This window comes from Pinus tabuliformis, chromosome 2_2 (genome assembly GCF_031772625.1).
Source record: "Pinus tabuliformis cultivar Carrire ecotype Pingquan chromosome 2_2, CPIR1, whole genome shotgun sequence".
Classification (NCBI taxonomy): domain Eukaryota; kingdom Viridiplantae; phylum Streptophyta; class Pinopsida; order Pinales; family Pinaceae; genus Pinus; species Pinus tabuliformis.
The window spans coordinates 1,074,814,448-1,074,825,995 of record NC_142300.1 but is presented as its reverse complement, the minus strand read 5'-3'; positions in this window follow the sequence as shown (position 1 = coordinate 1,074,825,995).

Genomic DNA, 11,548 nt, shown 5'->3' with positions numbered 1-11,548 from the left:
TCATTGATAAAATCATCCATAATCATCATCAATTTATTGAAAATAAAGGAGAAGAAATAATATTTATTCATAAGAGCATAAATAATTACAAAATGGAAGTATATGATAAATTATGATAAATGACATGATAAAAAAGGGTAGAAATTGATGAAATAGATGTTAAAAAGTGATAATAATAAAGAAAAATTAGTAGCCCAACGCACATCTCAATTTTTTTCTTCATACAATTTGTAAATTGATGTCCCAACCACTCCAGATCACTGCCAAATATTATGTCATCTGCATACACTACCACAATAAATAGATTTTCATATTCATGCTTTATATACATATTTATATTTTTCATGCCCTGCTTAAAACCTTGTTGCTAAAGGTATATATCCAATCCAAAATACCTGGCTTTGGGGGCTTGTTTGAGCCCATATAAGGCCTTATCCAGTTTGCAAACAAACCCTTTATTTTCTATGAGCATGAATCCTTCTAGCCACTTGATGTATACTTCTTCTTCCAAATCTCCATAGAGAAAAGTCAAATTCACATCCATTTCATACACCTTGACTTCTTTATGACAAAAAAAGCCAGAAACATTTTGATAGCTTCCAATATTTCTATAAGTGCAAAGGTTTCCTCCAATTATATCCCCTCTATTTAGGTAGACCCTTTGCATATTAAGCGGGCATTGTTCCTAATCACTTGACCTTGCTCATTTAGCTTATTTTTGAAGACCCATTTGGTGCCTATGGCATTCTTCTCTTTGGGTCTTGGAAAAATCTCCCGAGTGTCATTCTTCTCAATTTGATCCAAATCTTAATTCATTCCTTTTACCCAAGAATTATCCTCACTTTCCTGCCAAAGATTCTTGAGCTCAATTTGAGATAGTAGAACAATATTCGTGCAACTCAGGCTACTAAGGAATATCCTCCTTGTTTGAAAACCTAATCTTTGATTTCCATTAATTTGACTCTCAAGATGTTGTTTTTGCACATACCTGTAAGTAGTTTTGGCCCTTAATGATAAAATTATTTCTTCATCTTCCTAATCTACCTTTATTTATGCTTGATCTAAGAATCTGATGGATGAAATTGCATATCCATCTGAGTTCATGTTTCCTTTGGTAGACTTAGATTGTGGTACTATTTCATCCATTACTATGTCAATGCAGTCTTCGACGCTCTTTGTTATTTTTCTGAAACATTTGTACCCTTTACTTTGGGCCGAGTACCCGAGAAATATATTGTCATCAACATGAGAATCAAACTTTCCAAGGTTTTTATCATTTGTTTTGATAAAGGATTTTCTCCGAAGCACCTTATAGTGTTTCATTGATGCATGTCTCCTCTTCCATAACTAATAGGGAGTCTTATCACTAGTAGGCCTGAGTTTTATTCTATTTTCTAGGTACACTTCTACTTGAGTTTCTTCTCCCCAAAAGATATGTGGTACACTTGCTTCATCCATCATAGCTATGGCCATCTCTTGATTTTTCTGTTGGGTCCCTATAATACTAGTGATTACCCCATTACTATTGTAGTTATACCCCTTATTTATATTGTTGTGCCCCTATTACCCCTATATTGTTATTTTTGTGCCCCATAGAATCCCTCTATTGTTATTTTTGTGGCTTTATATTATTATTGTTAGGTTGGTTGGATTATATTGTGACTCCCTAGACTCCTATATATAGAAGGGAGGTTTTGTCATTTGTATCATCCAAGAATTGTTCATTTATGTAATGTAAAGGAGGTTTCCCCCTAGAAGAGGCTGAATTCTAAGGCGTTGATCTATCTTTTCTATCTTTTCTTGAGCTGGTTTCATAACATTTGGTATCAGAGCTTTGGATTCTAGGGTTTCGCTGCTCCAAACAGGTCATCATGGAATTTTCGCTATAACTTTTTTTCTGTAATGTTTCAGAAGTCGCAAAAAAAACCCATTTGAGAAGAAATCGCGCTGAACCTTGGATCCAAATTTCAGAGCTTTTTGCGCGATATTTGCGGAGATATTTGCAGACTCCTGAATTACATTCAAAACAGGTGACCTGGGGAAAATCATCATAACTTTCTCTCTGGGGATCGGATTGAAACTTCATAAGAAGGTATAGAAAGAGGACCGACTGTAGTTTCTTTTTTGTGTGCGTTAGATTCAAAGGTTGAAACAATGACGCATGGCACGTCGTACAAGTTCGCTCTACTAAACCAGTCTAAAAACAGGTCACTGTGGGAGATTTCACATAACTCTTCCTTGGAGAATCCAATTTGGCTCAGACTTGTGGCATTGGAAGGAGGACGTAGAAAGCTACTACAGTTAGCAATTTTAGAATTGTATGATCTGAAATTACAGAGATACATCAGATTCAATATCAGGCTTCTATAAAGTGAAAAAAGGTGTGTAGTTTTTTTTTAAATTTTTGTGTAAGCTTGGTTTAACGGAATTCAAAGGGCATAGTAAAGCATTATTATCGGTAACTGATGCCCCGAGGAAAGAAAATGCAAACACCTAGTAAGGAACCTGAAAGCTCTAGCATGACTCATGAAGAAGAGGAAGAAATGCTACATGATATATCAAAATTACAAGAACAAGTGCAACAAATGTCACACTCACAAAAGCTAACAGAAGCTAAGATAAGTGGCGTGGAATCTAAGATAAATGGCGTGGAATCTAAGATAAATGGTGTGGAATCTAAGATAAAGGGCATGGAAGCTAAGATGGATGATTCGAAGACAGATTTGAAGAGAGACATGGCAGATTTGAAGATAGATATGAAGACAAACATGGAAGAATTGAAGAAGTTGCTACAAGAAAGGGTCACTAATGGTGAAAAGGTAGTAAAGGAAACTCATGATGAGAACAAAAGAAATGTTAATCATGATTCCATAGACGCTAATGTTGGATCGAAGAATCACCATATTCCAAAAATCGATATGAGGAAGTTTGATGGCAAGGATCCCGCCACATGGATATTACAGATGGAGCAATTCTTCGATCTCAATAATGTGCAAAACACACAAAAGGTACGTATGGCAACTGTATATTTGGAACCAAATCAGTTTGTATGGTATCAATGGCTTTGCTCTCGTAAACAATTTATCACTTGGGCAATTTTTACGGAAGAATTGATAGCACATTATGAAGATACAAAAAGCAACACTTTTTTTAGCCAATTGATAAGTCTCAAACAAAAGGGTTCAGTAATGGAGCACATTGAGGAGTTCCAAAAATTGAACATAAGGGTAAAAGATATTCCAGAGGAGCATAGGATTGATGTGTTCATAGGGTCTTTAAAGGATAATATCCAACATGATGTTCGCCTTTGGGAACCTGATTCATTAGAGAAGGCATTCAGGTTAGCAAGAAAAATGGAAAGCAAAATTATGGCAACCAGGAAGCATACCACTCACAACTATAAAGACGGAAGTGTTGTTGCCCCTAGTCTTCCACAACCTATAAGGTTGACACCACAACAATTGGAAGAAAAAAGAGCAAAAGGGCTTTGTTACAGTTGTGATAGCAAATACACTAAAGGTCATAAGTGTGCTGAGAAGAAATTATTCTACATAGATTGTGAAGAGGAAGAAGAAAAGGAGCAAGAAAGGTCAAAAGAAGAAGATATACTTCAGGAACAAAGCCTAGATGAAGAACAAATAAATCCGACCATATCTTGTAATGCATTGGCGGGAATTACCACTCCTCAAACCATCAAGATAGAAGGACAAATCAAGAAGAAAAAGGTAATAGTGTTGATTGATTCAGGAAGCACCCACAATTTTATTCATTGTAGGGTAGCAAAAGAATTGAATTGCTTCCTATATCCAGCACCAGAGTGTCAAGTGATGATTGCAAATGGAGGAACAATAAATTTCTCTGGAAAGTGCCATAATATCAAGCTATCCATGGGAGAATATGTATTGACTAGCCCAATGCTTTCCATTCCAATGGGAGGTGCTGATGTTGTACTAGGAGTCCAATGGCTACAATCCTTGGGTACAATAGCTTTTAATTTTCAAGAACTTTTCATCAAATTTTCTACGGAAGGAAAGGAAGTTGAATTAAGGGGTATTGCAGGGAAACCAGGAAAGATAATCAGCTCTAATGGTATGACAAAGCTTCTAAAAAAGGAGCAAAGAGGTGTAATTGCACAATTATGTTCGCTAGATGTTTCCACATTGGAATCATCTATTTCTCCAGATCTCCAAAAAGTCTTGGACAATCATTCCAAGGTATTTGAGACTCCCAAGGGTCTCCCACCTATGCGTGATCATGATCATGCTATTCATCTGATTCCAGGAAGTGTTCCTCCAAACATCAGGCCGTACAGATATCCCTATGTCCAAAAAAGTGAAATTGAACGTATGGTTGCAGAAATGCTAGAGGCTGGTATAATTCAACCGAGTCAAAGTTCTTTCTCAGCTCCAGTAGTATTGGTGCACAAGAAGGATGGATCATGGCGCATGTGTCCGGATTATAGGGAGCTCAACAAGCTCACTATTAAAGATAAGTTCCCCATTCCTGTTATTGATGAATTACTGGATGAATTGCATGGATCAATTTACTTCACCAAGTTGGATCTTCGTTCAGGATATCATCAAATCAGAATGAAGATTGAAGACATTCCGAAAACGGCATTTAGAACTCATGAGGGTCATTATGAATTTTTGGTCATGCCTTTTGGCCTTACCAATGCACCTTCAACATTTCAAGGTTTGATGAATTCAATTTTCAAACCATTCCTTAGAAAATTTGTGTTAGTATTTTTTGATGATATACTAATCTACAGCAAGTCTTGGAAGGATCATGTTGAACATGTTGACAGGGTGCTACAACTATTGGAGGAGAAACAATTATATGCAAAAAGATCCAAATGTTTCTTTGGAGTCCAGGAGGTGGAATATTTGGGTCATATTGTATCTCATGAAGGAGTTAAGGTAGACCCTAGCAAAATTAAAGCCATTAAGGAATGGAAAATCCCCACATCCATAAAGCATCTGCGAGGATTTCTTGGGTTGACAGGGTATTATCGCAAGTTTGTTAAGAATTATGGGAGAATAGCAGCACCTCTAACAACATTATTGAAGAAAGATTCATTTTCATGGACTCCGAAAGCAACAAAGGCCTTTGAACATCTTAAAGAGGCAATGTGCCAAGCACCGGTCTTAGCTACACCGGACTTCACAAAAACCTTTATTGTGGAATGTGATGCTTCAGGAAATGGAATTGGTGCTGTTCTAATGCAAGATGAAAGACCCATTGCTTTTGAAAGTCGTCCAATCAAGGGAAAGTTTTTAAGCAAAGCTATTTATGAGAAGGAAATGTTGGCAATACTCCATGCACTTAAGAAATGGCGACCCTACCTAATGGGAAGACACTTCAAGGTAAAAACGGATCATGATAGCCTTAAATACTTTTTAGAACAAAGATTATCCTCTGAAGAGCAACAAAAGTGGGTCACAAAGATGTTGGGTTATGACTTTGAAATCATCTACAAAAAAGGGAAGCAAAATGTGGTGGCAGATGCACTCTCAAGAAAGGATGAGGATGTGGAAGCATTGTTGTGTGCCATTTCTATTATCCAACCAGATTGGATAAACGAAGCAAGGGAGGAATGGAAGAATGACGAAGAAGTGTGGGCACTTATTCGAAAGCTACAACAAGATTCCAGTGCTTCTGATACATTTAGCTGGAAAAATGATTCGTTATGGTACAAATATCGCTTATACGTCTTCAAGAATTCCCAGCTAAAACAAAAGATTCTTATGGAATTGCACACTTCTCCCTTAGGAGGGCACTCAGGATTTTTAAAAACTTACCACAGGGTTAAGAAGGAATTTTTTTGGGATGGCCTTAAATCGGATATTCAAAAGTTTGTTGCGGAATGTTTGGTTTGCCAACAAAATAAAGTTGAAACAATTAAGACACCGAGTCTATTACAACCTTTATCCATTCCAAGCCAACGTTGGGAGGAGGTTTCAATGGATTTTATCACAGGTTTACCCAAGTGTTGTGGGGAAAAATGCCTATGCAGGACGATCCTATCCACCTAAGGTGTGACAGTGCCTTAGCAAAAAACAGAGACAGCTATTCTAGTATTCTTCCTTTATGAATTAAGAATGAAGAGAGATAGGTGGACTAACCGGTGTCTTCCGTTTGTCCCTTGATCCGGTCTCTCTTCTCTTTGAGGGTTCCCAGCTACTTGCCTTCTCGCTCGCCCAGCTTCAAGAGGTTTCTGCAAGATCACAAGAAGAGAACACTACACAAGACATGGATTCATATTCATAACTAGTTCAGGATTAGAAATAAACTAAACATACTAATGCAATCATACATCAAAGATACATCAGTATATAGGAGAAACCAAGATAGCTTTATTGATGAATAACAAGGTTCAAGAAGAGATACAACCCAGAGGGCTCCAATCCAGCATCTCCTTCCTAGCAATGGAATTCCTATCTTCACCCCCTTCAAAGCATTAAGCACCCAATGATTCCAATCTCAAACCAACAGCAATTCTTTGCAATAACAAAATTCCAGCCTCTAGATCTCATGGAGGAGAGATCCATATATAGATGTTTCGAGAGAGGATGAGTCAGCTTGAGATCTGACTAGTGTCCTCTCCCTCTGTCAGTTCTTGATTCCACTTGGAGGTTCTTGCTTCCACTTGGAGATTAGGAACCTCTTACTCATCACCAGTCGAATTCACTGAGGCAAGTGTCATTGAGGAAGATTCTGGAAGCTTCCTCGGTCTTGACACCTCTTGGATGAACTTGCCATTTGGCAATTCTCGCTCAATGCACCCTGGTAGTGCTTCTACCTGCGTTGCAGTGTAGGTAGCCAGTGTTGGCTTTGACATTCAGCGCAGACAGCTAGTGGAGCCATTGAATTGATCCTCAATTGACTTGTTTTTGAGCAGTTTCTGGTGGACAACTTCTGTGAATTGCTGTGGTTTTTTAGCCTTGTTCCTCTAGGGGTAGGAACAACATGTTTAGGGATTTTGGATCCCTTAGATTATGGACATTTCATGCTCAATGCTGTAAGGCACAAAAATGTCTATAACAGTTGCCACCTAAAGTATGAGGCCGTTTATCAGGTGAAATGCTTTATCAGGGGGATCCAAAGTTCATCCAATGCTGGGAGGAGACCTGTAATAAGATACAATACAATACATTATTTTTCATACTGCTTTCATGATCTAGCTGAGGCGGGCATTCCCATGCTTAGCTTTATAAATTCATTTTTCTGTACATAGAACAGACAATCGTCTGATGATAGACTGATAATTTTGATGAAATTATCATCCTTTGAGTAGGATGATTATCTGTTGCAATGATGTACATGTCAATGTCTTTATTTTTCCTGAATATATATCGCAGCCCGGATGGATGAAACTAGATCCGGGGTCTTCAAACGCATTTGATCTTCACTCTAAGTACAAGTCGATCCATGTGAGAAATGTTCTGAAGTCGAACATGGAAAGACATCGCTTGATTACCGGTCAATGAGGTAAACCTTTAACAAGCACGAGAGGAATCACCGATAATGATAATGACCCTCAAGGTACTACAGTACAATTCACGTGGTGTGAATAAAGGACTTGGCGTCGAACACCACGCAAAATCTTTCGATCGAAGGTCATTGATGTATACCTGTCGCCGGAAGTGAGAAACTTGCCATTGAGGCATGCAAGCTTCAAAGTACTGAAAGGGTTGTTCCTAGATCAACTTCTTGGATAATGAGCTGATGTCGACAAGAAGCGATCCGTCAAAGGAGGGCCTTAATGAATCCCACATCAATGACATGGAACGGAGCTAATGATTTTGATGGAGGTGAAAATGATCTGTGACATATGATTCAGGGTGGCGGTCATGAAAGGATGAAAGATAATGTACGACAGTGGATGGGACACGGTTGACTTTTCTGAACGACTTCTCTTGAACATATGGCGACACTGATGCGATGGATCGGTAGCATTACCCCAAATATGGATGGTATGGCGAGACCATGGATGCGACCGGTGAATGAAACAACCCAGCCCGATTGTGGTACGGAGGAAAAGTGTCATGTTCAAGAGCGACTTGCTACCATCAAAGTTTTCTTGAGTTTCTCCCAATTTTTCCCCAGTCATTGTTGACCAGTACCTCTTTACTTTTGTCAAGGTTGAGGAGGATAACATATGCTTGTTCTATAACCTGCCCTTTGGGCAAGCCCATCGCTATGTTTTAACGAACCTAGCGATAGTGAAACTCATTCTCGTCTAAAGACAAGTTTGTCGCTATTTAATGCATTTAACGAGTCTAACGACAAAGATAACTCGGTCCTTTTCATTTTTAGAGAGTCTAAAAAGGTACATAAAGTTAACTCCAAAAGTCCTTTTTCGTCATCTAATCCCTTAAGTCCGAAAAAGTATAAAACAATACAGAAGGGATGAGTTTTCGATAGTTTTAACGAGGCGAATAAAACAAGCGCTCGATCTTTTTGTGCAATAATCCCTCAGGTCCAAAAAGATTAAAATCTAGAGGAGGGATAGCACTTCCTGTCCCTTTAACGAGCTGGAAGGCCAACGACTCGGCAACCTTTTCATGTTTTACGAGTCAGATGAAAAGAGCTTAAAGAAGACTCATCTTTTGAGGAATGAGTGATGAAACAGGTTAGCAGTTGATTCCAGGTACAGGTTGGAATTTTCCAATCATGACAGTGTCACAAGGATGGCTAGTGAAATCACTCTTCGCAACTTTTCCTCAAAATGGGTAAACAAACATATGGAGGTGAATGATCGGCCAATGGAAAAGTGGAGGTGACGGGCAAACACGACCAAGGCTTTAATGGCTGATGATATTACATTCACTGTGGTTATTTACCAGGATAGTTCATTTTTTAACGAGCTTAAATGCGGGTGGAAACATTTGCTCAGTCTTATGTTTATTTTTTAACGAGCATGAACTATGTGCTAAAACTGCTCGGATCTTGCGTTTATTTTTTAACGAGCATGAACTGTGTGCTAAAACTGCTTGATTACCCAGTCATATGATAAGAATGTCTCATTAAGATTCTATTTTTTATGGAGCTTCATCTTACAAAGCTATGCCCCGCATCATTTCTTTATGCAAGTTAGGAAACGGCTAATCCAAAAAACAGATAAATAACCGCTCTTTGCTTGCACTCCCAAAGGTTTGCATGCCCCCAGGCATAAAACAGAGTTTCAAGGTTACCTCTACTTCTTTTCCATCAAAACATTTGTTTTAACGGGAGAGGCTTACCTCTTTCAGGTTACCCAAAGATTGTCTCGTTAATCTTTCAAACAAAACACTTCTTCGGTGATATCTACCGAAATAGACAAAGGTGAGAGACTTCCTTCGTCAACTCACATAACTTTGACAAAAGAATCTTATTCTAGAATAACCCTCTTCCAGCATGGGCGGGGTACAGACTAGTCATATTCTCCCACGGAAACCTACCCTATACCCAAAGTTTTCCTGCCGAAGCAGACCAGGACGCATGCCCCCTGGGTTCCAGTCATATCCTCCCAGATTACTCGCGCTCATCAGGAGGATGGACCGTGGGTTGAGACATTTCTTGCGTGAAGAGACCATTTAGGGATGGTATATGACAATTTGCGATGCGTGATCCGGGAAATGAAAGTTGGTCCATGAGCTTGACCACTCTTCCTTCATGCGGAAAACACATTACTCTAAAGAGTGAGGAGACGATGGCTCCCATGCAATATATATAGTCTCGTCCAAGGAGTAGGTTATAATCCAAGGGTCCTTGAATGACCATCATGTTCATTTGAACGGTCTTCCCTTTCAATGTTATGGGCACATTGGGGAGGAGCCCTAAAGGTCGACTGGTTCCTTTATCAAAGCCTGATAGATTTCTCATTTCAGGCAAAAGCGCTGGTGAACCAAGTGCTTTCCAAGCAATAGAGGAAAGGATACTCACGTATGCCCCCTCATCAATGATGGTGCCAGCCATTACCATTTTGTATATTTGAACGATAATCCTGAATAGTATGCTTGCTGGCAAATGGGGTCTGCCTAGTTGGTTCCAGTTGAACGAGACAACTAGGTTGCTTGGTGGTGGGACCGAATAGACGGCCGGGTGTGACTCTGACGAAGTTCCTTCCTGTGACAAAGGAATGGGCAAATTTCCCCCTTGTTCGTCGAAGTCTGTGTTGATGAAGAGAATTTGGACGGTGTCGTCTTTATTCTCCTCTGTGATGGTATCATTCGAAGATAGAGCCTCTGAAGGCAAAACCGGGTCAATTCCCGCCTCAACCTTTTGAATTTCGTCAGGTATGGATTCAGACGGTTCATCTTCAATGATAGGTGCTTCAGCTGACCACCTGGGCGGGCCAGTCGGGTTCTCAACTAGTGAAGGACTTGGCAGGAGTTTTTGATATCCAGGAGGAAGTTGCACTGGTAAAACCGGGCGATCTTCCAGAACTCTTTTGGCCTCATCTAAGAAGGGACAACGGTGGATGGCATGGTCGCCTTCACACAGTTTGCAGGGAAATCTAGCTTTCCCTCTCTGTCCTGTGGCTTCACTTTCACTAGTTAACGGTGAGCAGTCAACATGGCTATCAGAGGTTGACGCTACCGAATTGTGCAAACGGGGAGACCAGTCCCCTAGTATCCGAGGGATGCAGGGACAATCTCTGTGGAAGTGGTCTCCCTTGCATATGACACATGGCGATTTAGGCCTAGTCAGTGTTGTGTGTGGATTTTTGTCAGACGACACTTGTTTGCCCCCAGTCGCTTTTGGATCCTTCTTCTTCTTCTCTTTCTTCTTCTTTTCCTTCTTCTCCTTAGGAACTTGGTTTTTTGTTTTACCAGTTCCGTCAAGCGAAGAGGAAGGAGGAGAGGAAGAATTAGATGAAGTAGAAGGCTGGTGGGTAACTCTGGTCTGGTCTAACTGTTGATTCGACTGTTCAGGAATGGTGGTGTTCTGAACGACATTGGTTGAAAAGAGCCAGACCGGCAGGCCAATTGTCAGTCCTGGAAGCAACAATGTGGCCATATGGGGCACACCAACATCTCCCCAAGAGGAGAAGGGACTAGGATTTCCACCAAGGGGAATTCCTTGGTTGGTGTGCTCCATTTTCTCAACCTAAAGATCAACGCAGGAATAGGGGTGATTGTTCCGTTTAAAATAAATTTTTAACGACGCTTTAGACACAACTTTCTTTTTCACTTTTAAAGAGTCGAAAAAAAGCTAAAGATGACTCTAGTCTCCTTCGATGTTTCAACGAGCCCGAAGTGACAAATGCTCGGATGGACTTTTTCTGTTATAGAGTCTGAAAAAGGCCAAAAGAAACTGCTCTGGAGTTCTAGGCAGAGGGTGTGCCAAACTTTTCGCAAAGCCGCAGAATACTTTTTAGGGTACGGGTGGTCGATCTTCCTGAATGCTGTGTTTAGTGCATTGCGATCAGTAGGGCGGCCGACACGACTTCCTAAGGATAAAGGTTTTATGCCTATAGGGGTCTCCCAATATATACGCGACGATACGTGGGAGCACAATCCGTACTGGCGCTATCGTCCCTCAGGAGGAATCACCCACCATC